This window comes from Anas acuta, chromosome 5 (genome assembly GCF_963932015.1).
Source record: "Anas acuta chromosome 5, bAnaAcu1.1, whole genome shotgun sequence".
NCBI lineage: Eukaryota > Metazoa > Chordata > Aves > Anseriformes > Anatidae > Anas > Anas acuta.
Window position 1 is genome coordinate 56,202,536 of NC_088983.1, and position 20,237 is coordinate 56,222,772.

At 41.2% G+C, this 20,237-nt stretch overlaps 1 long non-coding RNA gene across 2 annotated transcripts in view; it reads left to right on the top strand.

The window, feature by feature from the left end:
• The window catches only part of LOC137857870 (uncharacterized), a 102,604-nt gene that overhangs the window by 74,403 nt on the left and 7,964 nt on the right, over nucleotides 1-20,237 (top strand). The window contains exons 3-7 of one of the 2 annotated variants that reach the window (XR_011097316.1): nucleotides 3,437-3,518; nucleotides 9,973-10,086; nucleotides 13,882-14,065; nucleotides 16,180-16,312; nucleotides 20,035-20,161. This is a non-coding gene — a long non-coding RNA (uncharacterized lncRNA). The remainder of the gene's footprint in view (nucleotides 1-3,436; nucleotides 3,519-9,972; nucleotides 10,087-13,881; nucleotides 14,066-16,179; nucleotides 16,313-20,034; nucleotides 20,162-20,237) is intronic. The other variant, XR_011097317.1, reaches the window with a different exon arrangement.

Here is a 20,237-nt window from a genome sequence, read left to right on the forward strand (position 1 = left end):
AGATGAAGTCCAGGTTGTCAAGTCAAGCAGTTGGAAAATAAGAATGAACAGACGTCATTTTCCAGTTGGTATTTTGGCCAGCTGCAGCTCCCCTTCCAGGCACCTCCTGCCCCCGCTGCAGGCACCAGTCTGTGTGGCACTAGTTCCCCTGGAGACAATACTGGATGGGATTAACCTTTGGCATTCCTCCCCAATGCCACCCTGGTTTCCCCACAAGTCATGGTGATGAGCACCCACGATGTGCTAGCCAGAATCACTCTGTGCTGGTCAGTTCCTGGGCTTTTCCTCTGCTCATCACAATGGGTTGGATGAGCTCAGCGGGAACCTGGACCACACTCCCCGTCAGCCCTCTGGCTTATAGAAACCAGCTCCATATCATGGGGGATAACAGTGGCATATAATTCTGTTCATAAACTGCTCAACCTTCATTTCTGAACTGTTTCAGTCCTTGGCCTGTGGTGTTTTACTGGGAGAGTGTTCAAGAACTTTTCTTCTTTGATGGCTCATTTCCATCCAGTTTATGTCGATTTGCTACATGTATGTGTGTATATATAGTCATTTAGCTTAAATGGTTCTCATATGTTCCCAATGTTTAGCTCATAGCGTATTTATGGAAAGCAGCTATATTGCTTCTCAGGCTTTATTTTACTAAGCGTAATGCATTGAGTGTCTTCCAGTCCCCCATAAAACAGACTTTTCTGTTCTTGTGCACTTTGAAATAATCTTGCTTTAGTAAGAAATTACTGTTAACTCACTTCAAGATAAACTCCAACTAATACTTTAACAATCACACTAATACTTCTTTGTTTCTGTCCAAAATATGTTGGTTGAAATACACTAGGCTCCACTCTGATTCTTCCACAGCTGCATTAGAGTGGTTTAGTTATCCTGTGATCGAGTAATACTCAAAGAATTTTCTCTCCTTCTCCCATTTAATTTGCCGAGTTCCAAGCTAAAGGCAGAAATTCTTGCTCTTGGTTCCAGAGTACTTGTTTTTGCCAAATTTTATCTTATTTCTGTTACAGTTTGCAAGTGATAAATTCTTCTTGATCCACTCTGTATTGATTATGCCTTCCAGTTTTAAGGCACCACAATATTTTGTTAATATCCTTTATGTGTTTGTGCCAAAATCACTAACAAAAATATTAGTTCCAAGAGCAGTTCTTGAAGAGCTCGATAAATCATCTTGTTCAAGTTGGATATCCTTAGCTTATTACAATACAAGTACCTGTGGATCTGCTACCGCCCCTTAGCAACTCTTAAATATTTCTGGAAAGAGAGACTTGTCTAGAGTTACGTAAGGTTTGTTGATGACTCCAGCGTAACTAAGGTTTTACCCCTAAGAGCATTTCCTTAAAATGACAAATAAAAAAAATCCTATCAATGCAGTAATGCAGTACTTTTTTTTCTTTTTTTTGAGACCATTGAGACAGTATAACTCGGTATAACTATGCTGAAGCCATGAAGAACATCATTCACCAACCAAATGTCATTTGTAGTTGAAATCTGCCATCCTTCTAAGTATGTTTAGATCCTCCAATACTTAATCCTTTCATCACGAATCTCAAAACTTACCCCAACTTTGCTTAGTGCGTGCAAGAGGTATGTCAAGAATCATGAAAAATTACAGTGTTTTGATAATCTCCGTTGGGTTTGAATTTCAGTTTTCAGGTCCATTGAAACTTATAACTCAACTTAAAATTCAAAGAATATGAATTCATGACCTGCTTTCAGCTGCTTGCCTGACAATGCAATGTGCTTTCTCCCTCTTCCTTTCATTGCAAACCCAAATGCACGGTAAAAGGAAGGGGGTTTGACATAAGTCTTTCTTCACACTTTAAATGAGTTAGTCATGCTGCCTCCTGCCAAAATGAGAGGATCACAGCAATGAACTTTGCAAAAAATGATGTGCATCATCTTAGGACAGAGGGAGTGGATGAAGCATACCAGTGCTTCATATGCTTTCTATCTTTATAGAAAATAATTGTATGGAATAATCAATAAATCATAAAAAAGGAACTTTAGTTTTTATCAGAAAATAAATAATGTACTTTAGAGTACTAAAGGCATATGCCAGTCTAATTAAATGAGTCTGAAAATGACCTACCTCAAATCTGAAATGTTATCTTCATCTTTAAAGAATGTAATAATATGTGAGTTAATTCTAAAGGGCAAGCTGTCTTTAAAAATCCTTTTAATTCCAATTCTTTACTTATATTTTGGTTGTGATTTTGTTGCCTGGCAAGTTAGTGTTAGACGAAAACTTGTTTTGTGTAAGTTCAAAGATGTACACGCAAGCTAGTGTTTTCTGATAATCTGCATTGCTTTGATGGTAACTGGAAGCCAGTACTATCACAGATTTAGGATCATGGAATAGTCATTGCTGGCACCAAAAGACGTGTTTGTAAACCACTAGATCTCCGTATTATAGTTTCTGTTATTTATTTTTCATATTCTAGATGACTGTTAGAAGAGCTGTAGTCAAAGGATGAAATACAGTATAGCAGTCTTATCTAAGATATGTAAACATACTTGATAGTATTTGGTATAATCTAATATTCAGGAAACAGTTTATTTGTATGAGCATTAGGTTCTTAGGGGGAAGTTTGCCCTGTGTAGAAGACCAGCATAAAAGTTAGGCAGCGCTTGAGTGCCATTTTGGCCTTTGAAATGGAAACTTAATTGGTGTCCAGTCCTTTGGGACCCAGGGAGAGGTCTGGGCACTGGGAGTGGAGCCGGAACGTGGATGTGTTTTAGGCAGAAGTCTGGGAACTGACCAAAAAACAGTCTGCCTTTGAAGACTGCTCTCTTCATAGAGCTAGATAATTTCTAATGTGAGAGGTGATTTAATAAAATCTGATCTCCAGTGAAATTGTTCATAATATATTTTGAGGTGTCTGCCTTTCATAGCTGTATCTTGAAAAAGTGTACGGTTAAGGAAGGTTAAGGAAAGAATTACACATCTCGGCCCCTCTAGCAGCAAAGGGCCAATCTCAGAGATGAGAAATTCCATTCTGGAGCAACCTGAGAAGCCAGGTTTCAAGCCCATGGAAAAGTTTTCCTTGTGTTTAGTTTGAGTTAAATCAAACCAAGTCCAATTCTTTTTTTTAACAAGGCAGCTCTTCCAGGTGCTCACCGGAGTACTCCTTCTTGTCCATGTTGTTGCTAATGAGTAAGAGTTGCTTGTACTGTCTGCACCTCAATTGGGAATGCATCCCCTAGCTCTGGGGAACAGCTCTTCTGGGATCCAGGAACCCCCACCTTGGTGTCAGTGAAAACTTGCTGAAACTGAGGCACTCCAACAAAGCATAGCTAAACAGTCTTTTACTGGATATTTTTGTCTGATTCTTTTCCTGTGTTCACGTTTGTGTCTGAATTCCCTATGGCTGGCCTACCACAATGTTGTTTTAAGTGTTACTCTCTATTTGAATTGCAGTTACATCCAGGAGACTCAACTATATCCATAAGCTCAGACAGCACTAGTGATGGTCTCTGTACCAGGAACTGGACCCCATAAGGTGAGACCTCTGTAATATCGATAAAGATATATATAATCCCGTATGGTTTTCTAATACCTTGCTGCTGATAACCTACATTTTAATGCTAGGTCATGAGTTCAGAAGCATGAGATAAACTGTGTTCCTACAGTGATTTGTTCAAAAGGTACTAAGGAGCACCCACAAGGTCTCAAAATGTAAAACATACAAAATGAAGTGGCTTTCATGCAGGTATAGAGCAAATCAATGGCAGAGCCAGGAAAACGTCAGGTTAGGGAAAATTGTGGGATTCCTAACTCATGTTGTCTCTACCACTTGCCGTGATCAGGCAGGACAGGCAAAGTTGTTTTTCACCTGCAAACCCCTGCAAGGTCGAGTGAGGGAGACATTCACTCAGTAAATTATGATAGTGTAAGTATCAAGGAAGATAAACACCCAGTTGTCCTATGCAGTACATTGTGGTTGTCTGGGAAAACGCATAGTCCTTCATCACCAAAACTGGTACATGTTGGTGACAGTGCAGAGCTCAAAATTGTGGGAATGCAAGATTTTCATCTTTAAATAAGGAAGAAAGGTAGGAAGGAAAACTTATGCACATGACTGTTATTTGGGGAAATATTTCAGCATAATCTAATCTAGGACTACAAAAGAAAAGAAAAAAAAAGTGTGTGATGGCTCAGGGTGATAACAGATTTTGGCCCCCAGGCCATCTTTCCCCCTGGGCTTTGCAGAGCTGCATGGCCTCCAGTCCCAGTGCTGCTTAAGTGAGCTTAGAAGAAGAGAAGAGATAATGCCATAATTTTCCAATTCTTTTAACTTGCCTTCTGTTAACTTGTAGGGATAAGTGTGTTCATAAGCAAAGGCATATAGGGAGATGTACATTTAAGCTAAGAACGTGCATAAAGGCCAGGAACTAGGCTGTGTGCTCTTAGCATCAAGCAAGATGCCTTGATTTCATCACATGGCATCTGTTTTATTTCTTCTCTGCTATTAGTTTGCTACAGCAGTGAATGAGAAGATGAAAACGATACATGTCACTGCAACTTCAGATATGAGTAGTATATAGCGATTAGTGTTATCATTTTGCAAAATCCTTTTCATGGGCCTTTTCACGATGTGGAAATCGGTCTTGGAGCAGATCTGCCTAAAGCTAGTGCACCGCTGGCAAAGCTTTCACAACCTGAAGGGCTGCCACTAAATCACTCATCTGCATTAAAAGCCATTGACATCTGTGAGATAATGTTTTCTTTCTGTCTGGTTTTTCATAAAATAAAAAGCTTAGCCATGGCACGTTAGAAATACAATGAATGCAATTTAGTTTAGACCCTGTGATTAAAGTTAATTTGATTCAGAATGCGATGTTTATACTGGTTAATTGCTCCAACATGTAAAGTGAATCAGTACCTTCTGACTGAGGCAAACAATAGCAAATCTCATTCTGTGTCTGAAAAAGAGCAGGAAAAAGGTTATAAACTTAATCACACCTCAGATGTGATTGCACAAGTATGTATTACTCATGCGTTACCATTTTTAATGTACTTTTGTAGAAAATCCCATAATTAAATAGAATTTTGCTCTTCTTTTGCAAAAGAAATTGTTACATACACACATACACACAAAAGACAAAAAAAATTGCACCATAGTTGCTCTTCATTTCAAAATATAAAGAAGTTTATGCATAACTTAGAGCACTTTGTTGGAGTTAAATCATCATGTTACTGACTTGCTAAAGGATGGGCCAGCAAAGCAAGAGGTCGTTTACAGACTCCTGAATCTTTACCATTAGCAACAGAGGATAAACACAAACATGAAAATAAATATTGCTGTGAGTACATTCAACACTGCCTTTTTAACTTTTTACAGAGCTGCTTTCCATGTCAGACTTTCCAAAGGAAAGAGCTGTGCTAGATCAGCAAGTCTGCTCGGCAGAGGCTCTGCATCTATATATGGATGCAGAAAGAAACTTGAGCCACAGGAGGCTCGAATGCTGATATTTCACAGCGATGAATTAGCAGGAGCTAATTGAGCTTATTCTATGAATTAGTGCAACCAGAGATTCGAGTCAGAATTGTTTGATTTGAGAGGAAACTGAAATTGAGCCGAGCGCCTGGGGTGCCCTGCCTCCTCTTCCCTCCCAGCCCTGCAGCTCCGCAGAGCACTAAAAGCAAACCTGCTTGCTGAGGGACTGCGACCGCTTTGCAGAGGGCTGAAAATACATTTAAAAAGTAACGGCTTAGAAAGAGATGGGTTGCTTTCTGCAAACACCATGGACTGTTTAGACACATAATTAATGTAGTCTTGCACTTATGGAAACTTGGCCTTTCTGCTTGGGATGTTTTTGGCTGAGGGTGTGTTCTTGCTTCTTTTTTTAAGGAAGGAATGGCTTGTTATTTATTACTGAGTGAAACGGCAAGCACTATTAATATGTTAGTGCTGACAGAGAAGGCATTTTCCCAGTTTGCCGTTCTTTTTTTCTGTTTCCCTTGAAATGCTTGTTCTCTTTCCATAAACAGATGCAAATAGACCGAATGTTTCCTGCAGAATAAGGCAGCGAGAACAAAGTAGCAATAGCAGGGCTATCTTGTTGATGAAAAGACATATTTTATTGTACGTCTTCAGACATCAGAGAAAAAAAAAAATTTGCACCCAGACGAGAACTGTCTGTGTAAAGGTGTTTGCCTGCACTCAATTTTAAGCAGCGGTATGCTGTATAAAGATGACACATATTCAGAGGTGAATGGATGAACTGGAAAGTTTTTTGACTCCTCTGGCCCAGCTATACTGTTTCAAGCTAGTTTTGGGCTCTGAGACTCGCAGCTACAAAGCCCTTTTGTGAATATGAGTCCCAGCAGTGCTACCCTGCCCGGAGAGCGAGTGCTCTGCAGGAGATGGGGTTGCTGTCTGGGGCCTGAACAGATCAGAGCCTGCACATACCCAAATTGCTATAATTTGCCAAGCTGAAGAAAAAATAAGAGTTTGGGGATGTATCTTTGAAGACTCTTTTAGCCAAATGTCTGAAATTTGGGAGACTAGCCCTACCCAGAGCACGCCAAACAATGCATACCAAATTTCAGGCCAAACTGAGTTCAAGCCCCTTAAAAGCAAAAATGCTTTGCAATCCCTGCCTGGCAAAGCTGCCACAACTGGGTCAGACATGCTGGGAAAACTGAAGTCGAGCATTTCTCACTGCTACGAGAAGAATGATATTATCTCAACCTGGCATTTTTTATTGATCTTTGTGCTGGATGTCTACTGAAGCTCTGTCCTTCCTGGCTGATACTTTTGACACAGGATTTTGTTGCGCCTTTTTTTTTTTTTTTTTTTTTAGTCATATGAAGAAAATGTCAAATAATTTAGACTGTATTCCTTCAGTTTATCCTTGCTTCCTATCCCAGGAGCAATGGAGCTGTGAATCTGTTAGAAACTACCTAGAGTTGGAGAAATACATGGAAGTATGATGGTAACTGCAAGGAAAAAAATGAGACTGGGCTGTTGCAGAAAAGTGCTGCTGTTAAAGCGAGCTTGTGAGTCTATAATGAATTATATTATGCAACCACAGCCTTCAGCTTTATTTCCTCGTCACATGAGCACGAAGCCACAGTATGGTAATTCAAAACGTTGGTCAGAGACAAGAAAGAATTGTTTAAGGAAATAGGATATTTTAGACTAAACCATTAAGCAAGATAAAGAAAGTAGTAGTTTCCTAAAAGGGGAGAAAAAAGGAAAAAAGAAATGTGAAAAACAAGAAGCAGAAAGTTCCCTTTGGAAAAATCAACAGAAGACTTCATTTCTTTGGTTTGAGGAAAAGACGTAAAAGTTTCTGAAGTCTATCTAAACAGGAGTTCCTTTAGTTCCTTTAGATCTGATGATTTAGTGTGTATGTTCTTCTGGGCAGAAGCTGTCATTTTTTGTTGTTTGTCCAGGACTTACTGCTGCAGAGCCTTGCTCACAAGCAGAATTTCTGTGCAAAGAAAACAAGAAATGGCAACGGGAGGGTAAGAATTTTACCCAACATCCCGATGAATGTCAGTCTGTTCTTCGCATTTCACATAATCAGCACTTACGTATACACAAGGCTTCAGCTGTTTTGGACTTGATGCTCCTTTTTGTGCCCAGTAACGGTAAGGCTGCAGCTGTGCTAGCACAGAATTGGAGGGGATTGCACACCCAGGCAGCAGGAGGTTGCAATATCAGAAGCTCTATGGAAAAGACAAGTATAAGTAAAGCAGAAAGGTTAGCTACTAATAGAAATAAATCCTAATGAGTTGCATTTACAGGTTTCCTAGACACTTTTGTTTCCAAATCCAGCAAATTTCTCCCTGTAGATAAATCATCTTATTTCGGTGTACAGTATTATGCTAAAATGAAAACCTCTTAAATTGATGTATTCATAATGGTTAATTAATCTCTTCTCATTTCCCCTATATACAAGTGGAAAGTACCAGGGAAATAATTGTCTTCAGCAGTGTATTGGAAAAAGCAAATGTGCCTGGTTCCAGAAATGGTTCTCAGAGCCAGTCTGAAGCACGGTGAGATGGTTTTTCGATTGCGAACTGCTTGAGCTGTTGTTAACAATTGCCTTGTTCCTCTCAGGTATTTTGTTTTAAAGGGCTTAAAAGCTGAAAGCTCTGGGGTTTTAACTGAAAAGATTTGGGGGGGTTCAGCTTTTCAGTAGCATGGTGCTGGCCCGGTGAGTTATGTGGGAATTTAATTTTCCTCTGGGTTCTGTGGAAGCCTTCTGTAAATGGTTTAAACTTACCAGACTGATTTCTTCAGTCTGCCTGGTTCCTCAGTGTGTGCTCTCCATAAAGGCTGCCTGGGCTTTTATCACCTCATCATTGCTCCTAGTTCACTGATAACAGCTGGCGATAAAGGAAATCTCCATGTAGGCTAAAGTTCCCATGCTCCGTCGGTGCCTCTGTCATACAAGCTGCTCTCATTTTTCTCTCACAGTGGCCGTGATTAAAAAAATGAACAGATGGAAGACGAAGTGCTTAACCTTGCCCTTGCTATCATCCCCACGGGGTATTTCCAGGGAGGCTCTTTTAAGCGATTCCAGGCTAGGTTGTGCTTTATCCTTTTTACCCCGCGTTGGGACAACCTCGCTTTAAGTTTGCAAAGGCATTTCTGGTCGTATTAATGTCAGCATCGCTGGGGTACTGGGCAGCCAGAGGGGCTTGCTGAAAACAGCCAGCTCAATAACTGTGTGCTAGCAGCACAGCCTCTGCACTACAGACCTCGCTGCAATCTGCGGTGTCATGGGTGAAGCTAGGTAAACACTTGGATGTTTATCTTGACCTGAAATATGGCCACAAACAGCTGCTATCAGTACCCAAGATAATGCGAGGCTGGAAGCTACGCCTGTATATGGCAGCCCGGTGCTTTCTGACTGCTGGCGAAGACAGCAGGAATCCCAAAGATTTCCCCAGCACAGAGCCCAAATCTCACTTATCAGCTAACGGCATTCAGCTTCCAAGGTTATCATTCTGATGACTCCCCCAAGGACTCATAGTTATACCTTCAGCAGGCAATTAGTTAGAAGGGCACGTCTCACTGAACTCTTGATGGCAGTATTTTTATTTTATTTTATTTTATTTTGCTTTAAACTGATGTTTCTTCCCTAACGCCTCCACATTCTCAGAAATTGCTGGATTCGTGCCACTACGTCCATCATTTCTAAATGTAATTATATGTTTCATTTCAGGCAGCACTCAGGATCACAGAGAAATCTGCCATATTTACAGACTATAAAAGCAATTTCAAGACGGCTTCCCACTGCTGTCTAGGAAGAGCAAGTGTCCAAGAAAAATACAGCAAGAGTTGTATGGCTTGATCTTTGTTAGCTCATATCCTAGAAGAGTCATGCGGTTGATGTGGAGCATGCTGTTGCACCTAAACAACGATGAGGTCCATAAAACTGAGATCCTTTCTTTTTCCAGAGGCACATACTTAACTGTCATAGAACAATTCTTGTTCTTAGGGAGAATTACAAAATAGTCATTTGGGGACAGTAAGCAAGTGGCTCTCATTCTGGGGCAACAGCTGCATGTCATGTGTTCACTGTTTTTCAGGGAGAAAGCAACCTAGCAATTCAGAGGGTAAAAAACTGTAAAAATAGTGAATCTCATCCCACTCTTGCCCGGAAGCCACTGCGTTTTCCCCTTGGGCAAATTCAAAGAGGAAGGGGGCCACTGCTTCTCAGTGGTCTCTAGCAGTAAACCTTATCTTGCGTGAGTGCTGGCATTAGCTTCATGCGAGGAAGGGTTTCAGCACTGAACCCACCTGCCATGGACCACATATGACAGAATGGACTTCCTGGGCTGTGCTTTGATGTCTAATGCTGAGTACTCTGAGTACTGCAACTGCAGACTTTCAGCACTCCTGTTTTCCTTCCCATTGCACAGGCTTGTGGAAATAGCATTTATTGGGGGTGAAAAAAAAAAACAAAACTAACCAATTGGCATCTTTTTCATAGGTGATACGTTAGGGAGCAGATCTTTTCAAGAGGATGATGGTCAATTGCTCTCCAGATGGTGACGGGAGACTCCACTGCAAAGGTCCTAAAAACAGCATCTTTTGGCCTGATCAGGTGAGCCTCTCCAAAATGCTGTTCTGCTGCACTCTTACATCCAGCCAGGCTGTTGTCCTACCAGACAACCCTTCTAAATGAATGTGCTGTTTCTATTGATTAGCTTAAACTGGAAAAAAATAGTATATCCTGACTACATTAGCTATGTACAGAAGACCACCCTACATTAACATTCCTGTATCAGTCAGAGCAGTTCCTACTGATTATTTGTAATTTTCTCTGCACAGCTTGGTTAATTCAACACGAAGAACTGCTCAGGCAGCTGCTGGGTCTGCCAGCTTCTCCACCCAAGCTGTTAACTTAAGGTGCTGAAATGTGCAACTAGTGCCTGTCAGCTGGCCTTTGCACAGCAGGTGCCACCTGGGGAACCTGTGGGCCTGGCTGGACATCCCCCAGAGAGGTCTTATTGCAACAAGCAGTGGAGCACTGTGCTGAGCTGTGGGGTGAGTCAGCTTCCTTCTGTAGGGACAGCTTATCCATGTAGTGTATTTGTGTGTGAAGTGTATAGCAACCTGCGGATCACAGCGTAATTATTTCTCACTGTTATTACCAGACAAGATTTGGAGTGATATTTGAGAGAGACAGTGGGTCTCCACCCTGTTCTGATAGGAACAACGCACTGGAGTGCTTTTATCTGGCTGCAGCCGTTCTCCATGCTTCCTGTCCTGTTGAAACGCAGAACGTAGCTGCTAAGCAGTTGGCTGCCCTACGAAAGCATTTGAGGCTTAGGTCAGCATGGTCCAACCAGCTGGCTGCACCACAGGCAGATATGGCCCCAGCCCCTCTCCTGGAGGAGACAAGGAACAGCTGCCCGAGCTGCAAATGCAAGCAAGGACTCTGAAGGCTTCCTCCTGTGTTGGCTGGCTGCCGTGCAGGAGGGCGAAGGCTTCGGACTGACGTGGGAGCAGCCGGCAGCACTGCACTGCCAGCCCCGTGGCACGTAGGTGGCAGCAGCCTGTCTGGGGCAGAGGTGTGAGAGCCTGCTGGTGGGGAGCAAAGGCTGTGGCTAAAACACAAAACTTGGGTGAAAGAGAGGCCAGGGGCAAGCACCTACTGAGCCTTGAGGCACTTCAGTTGTGAGCCTCTGAACTGTGCGAGCCTGCCACTATTTATGTTTAGGTTTGGTTGTTTGCCACCAAAGAGATTGTGCTGTAGACTGATTGGAGCTGGGTGCATGGCTGAGAATTAGTGCAAGGCACAGACGGGCAGCAAATGCTGTCTGAACATTTGCTTGTCCTCAGACATTTTCACAAAATAAAAGGGACTGCATTCAAACAGCAGGGGAAAGTTGACTAAACTGAGGAAATGTGTATGGTTTAAATATTTCTTAGTGATGTCATGGCAGGAAGTGAGTCCTTTTCTTTCTTTTTGCTGGTTTAAACTTAATGGAAAGGGTAAGAAAATATTTCAGCTGTACGGCTACTGCCATGCCTCTAAGTGGTGTGCTTCACGGAGCAGCTGGGTCTGTGCCTGCGCTGTAATGCACACCATACATCCCCACACACCCCCGGTGCACAAGTCACAGGTCCCCTGCGGTTACAAGGAATTACGCTGCCATTCCCCCATTGCCAAATACAGTCCACAAAAGTCAAAGTACACATAGAAAAAACCCACTAACTAATCCTTGCAAAATCCAGTAAGGTAAAACATATGTACTGTTATCTGTCTTCTGCAAGGGGATGAGCCAAAAAGCGAGGATGTGTCAGTGACTGCTTAGAAAATAGTCTTAACACCTCTGAATCTATGTATTTCTACTTCCAGTGCTTCCCTGAATATCACGGTAGCCTCTCAAGGAAGTACCTAGCCTCATACACACTGAGAGCAGCTGAAATTTCTGTGATAAATATCCTAAACCGTGTACCAGACCTGGTTAGGTATTGATGTAAAATGAAAGATGATTCCAGGCTATAATACACTGCGAGAATTGCACTCAGCCTGATCAAAGAAACTCTTTTAAAACTGGGTTTAAAGACAGAGTAAGTGCTCGAATGCCTGGGAATGAGCCAGGCTGCCCCAGCTGCCCCCCTGCCCACGTCCCCATGCTGAACAGAGGCCACATGTGTTGCTCAGCCAAGTGCATGCACTGCCCAGGACCTAGCACAGCAGCAGGGATGAGAAATGGGGAGGGAGAGACTGTTCCTCGTACCTGCTTTTGACGTGTTCGTACGAGCCTTTGAGCTTTTTATAGCTGGCCCAAGTGCAGCATGAACAAATCAAGCAAGCAGCTGTACAAAGCCTTGGTATTTCTGACCTTTGCCAGCATGGGAGCATCCAAGCTTGCATCCAAGTGTGCCTTGGGATCCAGCAAAGCTTTCAGGAAAGATTTGACACTTTCGTTTTCATGTCTGAGTAGCGCAAGTAGCAGCAATCCTGGGTATTGTTTTTTTTAGAAGATTAGGTTACTGAAAGGCAATGTTTTAATAATGTTTAATAGCTGTCGGCCATAGAAGTTGTTCATGAATTTGAACTATTGATCTGTTACATGGATTTTTCCTGAAATAAAATAGCTAACACTCACCATTAAATGAATGAAAAAATATACTTGCCTGACATTCAGTTTCTTTGATTTTTTTTTCTGATTTGTAAGCATTTCTGTCCATACTTGTCTTTTTCATCTTCAGGGTTGTGGTAAGAAAACGCTATTTCCGCATTTTTTTCTGGCTTATACATGTACTTGTTTGTATTTTGTTCTGGTATGGTCAGCTTCTAGTATTACTTGTGGTTTAGATAGAAAAGATGTGGTGGCAAAACAAAATTTCTGTGATTGTTTTGTGGCTTACCCTTAAATTGACCAGTACAGTTTCAGAAATATAAAGCAATTAGTGGGAAAGGGAAAGATGGCTGAGATGCCTGGAAGGGACGTGGGCTCAACACATTTTCTGGAACTCCTCTCAGCAGATCACCCATGGTGTCTGAAACTCGCTGCCTCACCTGGGTGACCTGCTGGTGGGGATGATCGTAGAGAAAACATCTGCTGCCTTAGACCCTTGTCTGGTGAGGGCTCAGCATATGCTTTGCTTTCTGAATACAACTAGCACTGCCAAGTTTGGTAGGACACAGGTAAATACACACAGGAATGTGATCTTCAGCCTTCATTTGTCCCTGGGCACAGATGGAAAAGCAGGTCCATTTTTTCTCCTTATGAACCTATAGGAATTATCATGTCAGAATGGGCTACCTCACTTCAGTGTATGTAGGAACTAACACTATTTTAGCAAGGCACAAAAATTACATAAACACATGGACGGAAGTGATGACAGCATTTAGAAGGGCTGGGAACGTGTCCTGACCTCATGTCAGTCTGGGAACCACTGAGATATACCTGAAAGGATCTTCTCCCACAGCAGTGTGCACAGATGAAATACTGGTGTGTCCAAAGTCACTTCATGTTATCTCTTTGGTTTCAACATGGCCAAGATATAGCCTTACATATTTCTATTCTTTTTGATGGACACTGCCCATTCTTTTGCAGAAAATCATCCTTTTAAGAAATCCTGTAGATTCCTTAAAAAAAAAAAAAATAAATAATATTACCACTATTCTCACCATGCAGAAATACTATACGTTCCTCTCAAACCAGCATGCTGCCCAAAGTGTTACTTCCTAAACAGGCACTGCAGATGCATTTGCTTGTCTGGGCGAGGCACAATGCACAACTCCATTCACATGTTGCCTGTCATACTTCTCTGCTGCCCTCTTTTTTAGAGGTCCAGCAGTCTAGTGCTGTTTTTCATGGTTGCAACTGATTTACAGGTGGTGACTACTGATGACCTCTTGGTTTGGGTTTTGTTACAGTGAAACGCATGCTGGCTGCTCTCAAATGCTTTGGTGCTTACGACTGTGAGTGAAGAAAAGCCTGCTTGCAAATCCCCCTCAAACTCTGGTGTGCATCCACTCCAAAGAGTCACCTGCAAGATCCAGAGCCTTGGATTTGGCAGTGGAGCCTCCTGTCAACATCCAGTCCAAGTCAGGAGAGGAGGTAGGACTGGAAGTGTATTTGCTGTGCTTGTTCAGTCTGTCACATGTCCCACAGCTGCTGATGCTGAGGGTAGTGCCCAGCAGTGTGACCCTGGGGAATCCACTTGGATGATTCTAGAGGCACATCAAATAGATCATTATTCTGAGTTCTTCAAGTCCCATTTTCTTGTGTCAGAACTGTTACGCATATTCAAAGTATTAGTGTATTCTGTTTATTAACTGTTATATATTAGCTTCAACACGTGGGATGTGGTTTTCTTCATACAGTCATACTACACCTACAAGCCCTTCTGCTTCAGATAGACAAAGGGAATATGATGAAAGAGAATATTCTGTGCCATTCCAGAGAAGATTAGACACATTTTCATTTGCTAGCACATTCCTCTTCCAACATCTTTACTGCTGTAACATCTGGACGAAAGAGCTATTTGGTAACCAGTGAAGTAACCTGGAAAAGTTGGGATGTCTGGAGGGGATTGCTCTTGCATTACTGCACATAACTGACTATATGTGCAGTTACTTACAGTAACAGATTTCTATATTTGATGAAGAGATGAAAATGGAAATTTTAGCAGGAGCGCACCAGAATAACAAACAGGGCTTCAGAGCACAGAGTTTAGTCTCCAAATTAGACCAGATTTACATTTTTTATCATTACAGTTGTATGCATAAGGCGATCAAGTATTTTGTTTGCATAAGCCAAGATAATTTTAATCACATAGCTGTTCTTCATCAAATCATTGAGATAATTCTTTGAATATTTGATAACCAGAAACTCTTGTAAATGACAGCACTTTCACACACCTCAGCAGAAAGGACTTGTCCGAAAATCTGCTCCAGAAGTATTCTCTGCTGTGATGCTGTTTCTTATGCAACAGCTCTGTCCCAGGGCTAACCGTCACGTATCAACACTTACTGCCAAATAGCTGGTGGTCGAAGAGAACTGCTAGGGAGCATTATGTAAGCCACAGTTTGATCGATAACAAATTCTTTGTTGTAAATCATCTGGAATTAACACAATGAACAATCTAGGAATTATTACTCATATCTGGAAATGCGTAGCATTTCTGGAAACTTATGTTTCCAGAAACAAATAATGATTCCTCTATTATTCACTGTGTTGATTCCCATATGGCTGTCAAACCAAAAAAAAAAAAAAAAAAAAAAACAGGAAAGAGAAAAGGCTACTGTCTGCAAGCAATTTGCAAGTAAGCCAAGTGCAAGCAAGCCAGTTACAATATATAGCAAAATATTTTCAAGATTCCTTTTTGACTCTGTCCAATTGAAGATACAGGTAAAGTTCTCATCACCTTCAGCAAGTTAGAGAAAATATTTTTAGAAAATACCATTCTCAATATCTCTTTCTGAGTATCTTACTTGTTGAGGTAGGTATTTTATCCATTTATGCTGAAGCAGCTTTGAACTCCTGATCCTTTTTTGTCCATGTAGTAGAAGCAACAGCAGTAAATGTCCAGCTATCATGCTCAGAGGTGTGCTCCCATTTTCAGCAATGACTTAAGACTAAACTGATCCCTTTAAGAAAAAAAAAAAAGTTGACTAACAGAATAAGACAGAGATTTTCTGAAGTACAAAAAATAAGTTTTAAATAACTTCCACAGAACTAGTGGTCTTAGCTACCATTTATAACCTGCAAGTTTTCCTGAAAGCTGTAGTATAAGGCTCATTGTTCACTTTAACACTCTTGAAAATCCTGTGTATACATTTTCAAGAATGTCAGAAAACATCGCAATACAAGCTTGAGTTTGCAGCTCATAGTTCTACAAGGAGTACAACTACAAAGAAAGGTTGGCTATTTTTAATATACTTCTAAGTATGCTTCAGTGAGTGCATCCATCTCGGTAATCAGATCTCCTTGTTAGTTCAAAAGACTAAAAAAAAGTAAACAAAAGACTACAGTCTACTTCCATGATTTTTCAGAAAGTACTGTTCGCTTTGCCTAATACTTTGTAGTTTCAACTCAGTTCATATGTATAATGTGTTGTGTTTTTTTAAATATTTCCCAGCAACAGGAGAATGTGATCAAAATGTAGTTCTTTGAAGTTAAATACATAACAGCATGTAAGTACATGTAATGGCAATGCCTCTAATTTGCAGGAGGAATGACAAATCATAAGAACTGTACCTGAGACAAGAGCCAACCCCACAGTGCCTCTGAAAGCAGACATTCCTGGTGCAACAAAGATCAAGCACATCGCAAAACTGTATTCTGCAAAAGGAGCTTTGTGAGGTAAGCGTGAAAATAAGGAGAAAATAGGAAAACCTGCATCGTTTTATTATCCAAAGACATATTTGCTGCTATTCCAAGCATTTTTATTTGTGGTAAACTACCCCTTCATCAAATTTACATATAAATGTAACAGGTTAAGAAAACAGATGATGGGTCGTCCTTTGCTGTCATCTCATGGGCCGACCGTCTACAAAAAGGGAGTGAACCACAGTTCAGTGACATACTACTACAGGAACATAACCTGCAAAATGTATTTTAAAAAGGCACAGTAAGTAGAGAATTAGTGATTTAGCCATTTTGAAACAAAGGTTGAAATCCCACCTCCCCCAGAAAATGGATGGCACAGTGCCAGGGGCCAGGATTTACCTGGGGGTTATGGCTGGTATATCATAACATACAACTGGGCAGCCAGAAAGGGGAATACACATTGCCTTTTTGAAAGCAATGTTTGTGCTTCTGGATGTGTCTGCTGTAAGCTGTTTGGAAAATATGGTGAAAGAGGCCACACACTCTTGCTGTTCCTCTCTGTTCAGCCGTTGTGCTGCCACCTGCAGATTTACTGCTGGAAAGTTAATTCTGTAGACTGCTACTTCCATTGCACGTGGGAGGGGAAAGAGAGGGAACCATGCATTGAAACGCTCCCTCTGCTCCAAACGCTGCTAGCCCAGAGCAAACAGAGCACGTTGCAGCCCTTCAACCTGCAGAGGTGTTCTGCATAAGGGTCACTCTTGTAGAGGGTGGGTTTTCCTGCCCTACTTTCCAGGTACTTTTCATTCTCCTAATGTACCCTCTGAATTTTCATTTCAAACAGCCATCGCAGCATTGTTTTGGTTTGGTTGAACCTTCTTAAGGCTTCTCAAAGCTATTTAAACACCTCTAAAGCTGTGCACTGTAAAACAAAGACATTAGTTCTGTTACTAGTGAGAAGCTGCTCTATTTTGCACTTGGGTGTGTTTGGATGCTGAGACCCTTCAGCACATTTAGCTCAGGCATCATCTGTCCAATCCTGGAGGAAATCCTTCCAAGTCTTCCACAGCTCTAGAACTGCTCTCTCAGCAAAACAGTCCCCAGGAAAAAGCAGGTTCATTTCCTGCCACAGGCTCTGGGAGCATAAACCTGCTGCCCCATCCTGGCTCACCCCACCCGAGGTGGGAGGCAGTGCAGCTGGCACACATAGCTCTTCAGCTCACACCGCTCCCCCCTAAGGGTGCACCCAGTGATTACCTGCTCCTGTAGACAGTGGTGGCATTGGCAGCAAGGCCCATCACTTCCTGTGTTGAGAGGTTTCAGTTCAGCAAAGTTCTCAGTTGTGTTCTCGTGCAAAGTCATTCAAGCATCATTTTCACAAACTTTAATTCCATTAACTTCAGTGGGGCTAAAGCTCCATAAGGGACTGATTTGCGCGACTGAATGTGGTGTTCAAGCAGAGGCTCTGATGCCTGCAGCAGGCCTAGGGTTTTCTTATCCAAGGCAACCAAGTGGGAAGAGACGTAATATTTCCTAAGCCTAAATTAACCTACAGACTTTATTCAATCCAACTTCTTTCCATTAAAGCCAATCATGTATCTTGGCTTCTTGACCATAAATGTGGAAGCAGGCGCATGCATTCCTGCAGAGCTGCCTGTGTGCTTTGGTTTGAGGTGGGTCTTCATAAACGACAGTGCTGGGGTAAGGTTTATCAGAGCGCGTTCTGCATCACCCATAGAAGGGCTCACAAAGCCAGAAGCAAGTCATCTCGAGTGTGAGGTCCTAAGTCATGCCACTGTACATGAAAGTCATAAATTGCAGTAGGAGGCAGAAATTCCCTATCAATATTCTGTGCAAACCTCAGGCATAAGAGAATAACGCAGTGTTAGGACTGCTGAATGAGTGCTCTGTGTGCACAAAGTCATTAAAAACCTGTGGAACAGTCAACCATGACTGCACAAAAATAAATATAGAGCTGGCCGTAAATAGTATCCCTTCACCTGCTTCTTCAAGTAGAATTTTATAAGAATGTTTCTTAAAGGGAATGATTTTTTTAACAAGGAGATTTTGGTATATTTCAATTGAAACCATATGCTTGTTCTTAGGCTGCTCAAATACAAAGTGAGTCTAGTTTTAAATTTAATACACTGTTAAAAACACCTAAAGAAAAATCTGAGTGAATGTGCTAGGATACAAAATGGATGTTTTCCAACTTCTAAAAACCAGATCTGGGAATACAAGTGAACTTTACTATGGAAGCATGTTTTGTTTTATTTTTTATTTGCCACACTGGGAAGAGCATGGGAGAGGAGATTAACCAGTTAAGTCCTATGATTTATTTTTTTTAATCACTTTCCATCTTTTACTTTATCTGTACAAAAGATACTATCATGAATGTTTCAGTCTGCAGTGCAGCAGAGCATAGAAAAATTAAACTATTGCAGAGAAACGTTTTATTAAACTTCATGCAATTGGTTAGGCTGATTATGTAGGCTCACACTCTAAAGTCACCACCACGGACTTTAAAAGATTGGTGAGAAGAGGAAACTTAATGACTAATCAGTATAAAATTTGTCAGGAACTAACTTCTGTTTAGAAATTCATCCCTGACCTTAATAGATCAGATTGTGTGTGTATATCAGAAAATGCCATCCTCATAAAGGTGGCAAAACTGGAAATTATATAGTGTGAAATCTGCTTAAATAATCAGGGAACTGACCTAGAAAACAGGACTTGTGAAAATCAGCTTTCTGAAAACTTAGATGTTTTCAAGATCCTACATCAAATTAATGTATTTGATCACAGGGCTGCAAATCCTCAGCAACTGTATCAATGGATTAATCTCATTTGAAATTACATCAGCATTTCCCCACTGGACTCTCTAAGATTTCTTCCAAAGTTTTTATTCACATTCTTTTCCAACCCTGCCAGAGCAGAACATGCCAGGTTTTAATCTTTTTCTGTTCTATGAGGTAAGGAGAAAATGAAAGAGAAGAGTATTTTTTTTTAAATCCTAAAATGAGTCTAATTTTCCTTCTGACAGTTTAGAGACATGGAGCATGTGTTATCATGACAAATCAGTGAACAATGTTTCCGTAACATTTGCAAAATATATATTTTCACACACAGCCTTTTCACATTCACACACAGCGTTAAAAATAACATAGAAAGGACTGAAAATCAAATCAGCATTTTAACAGTATGATATGCTGACTCTGTGACAAACCACATTTACAGTAATGGGAAAACTTCTCCATGTGCTGGCCAGTGGTGATGCTTTTAAAGTGTTTTCATTTCCACTGAGGAAGTGTTATTATTTCCACTTCAGGAACCTTAGTGAAGAAATAGTAGAGATATCCCTTATGGGGCTGGAGGACTTTCAACAGCAGCACTAGTATAATACCAGTAAACGTTTGCTCCTCTTCTCTCTTTTAATCCTCTCCCTTCCCAGGAAGCACACATCTTTTCTTTTCAAAAGTAACCTAAGCATTTCCCCAGTTTTCTGCTTTAGCCAAATCATATTTATATAAACAGCAGCCACTACAGAGACAGGCTGTGTTAAAATGTTTTTCTTTGCATTTTTCTGCCAAGGTTGAACTCATTTTGGTGCTGGCTAAAGTTGAGGTAGATCCAGTACTAACTGCGTATTCTTCTGAGACAATCAGCCTGGCACACACTTTTTATTAGCTGTATTTACATTCAGCTGCATTTACTGATGCTGCCTGTAAGCACTTGTGTTTGTTTTTTTAATTCAGTTTTCTGTATTGCTTATCCGAGAAGGGCTGGAGGACTCCGAGGACTGTGCCCAGTCGCAGCTCTGGTTTGATCCTGAAATCTGTGAAGAAACAGAAGGTTATCAGAATCTGTCAGCTTAAGCATAAGGTACCAAAAGAGTTGTTTTCTTTACAAGTCTGTACATGAGAAATCTCTTGTTCAGGTGTTCCAACTCTAAATTAAG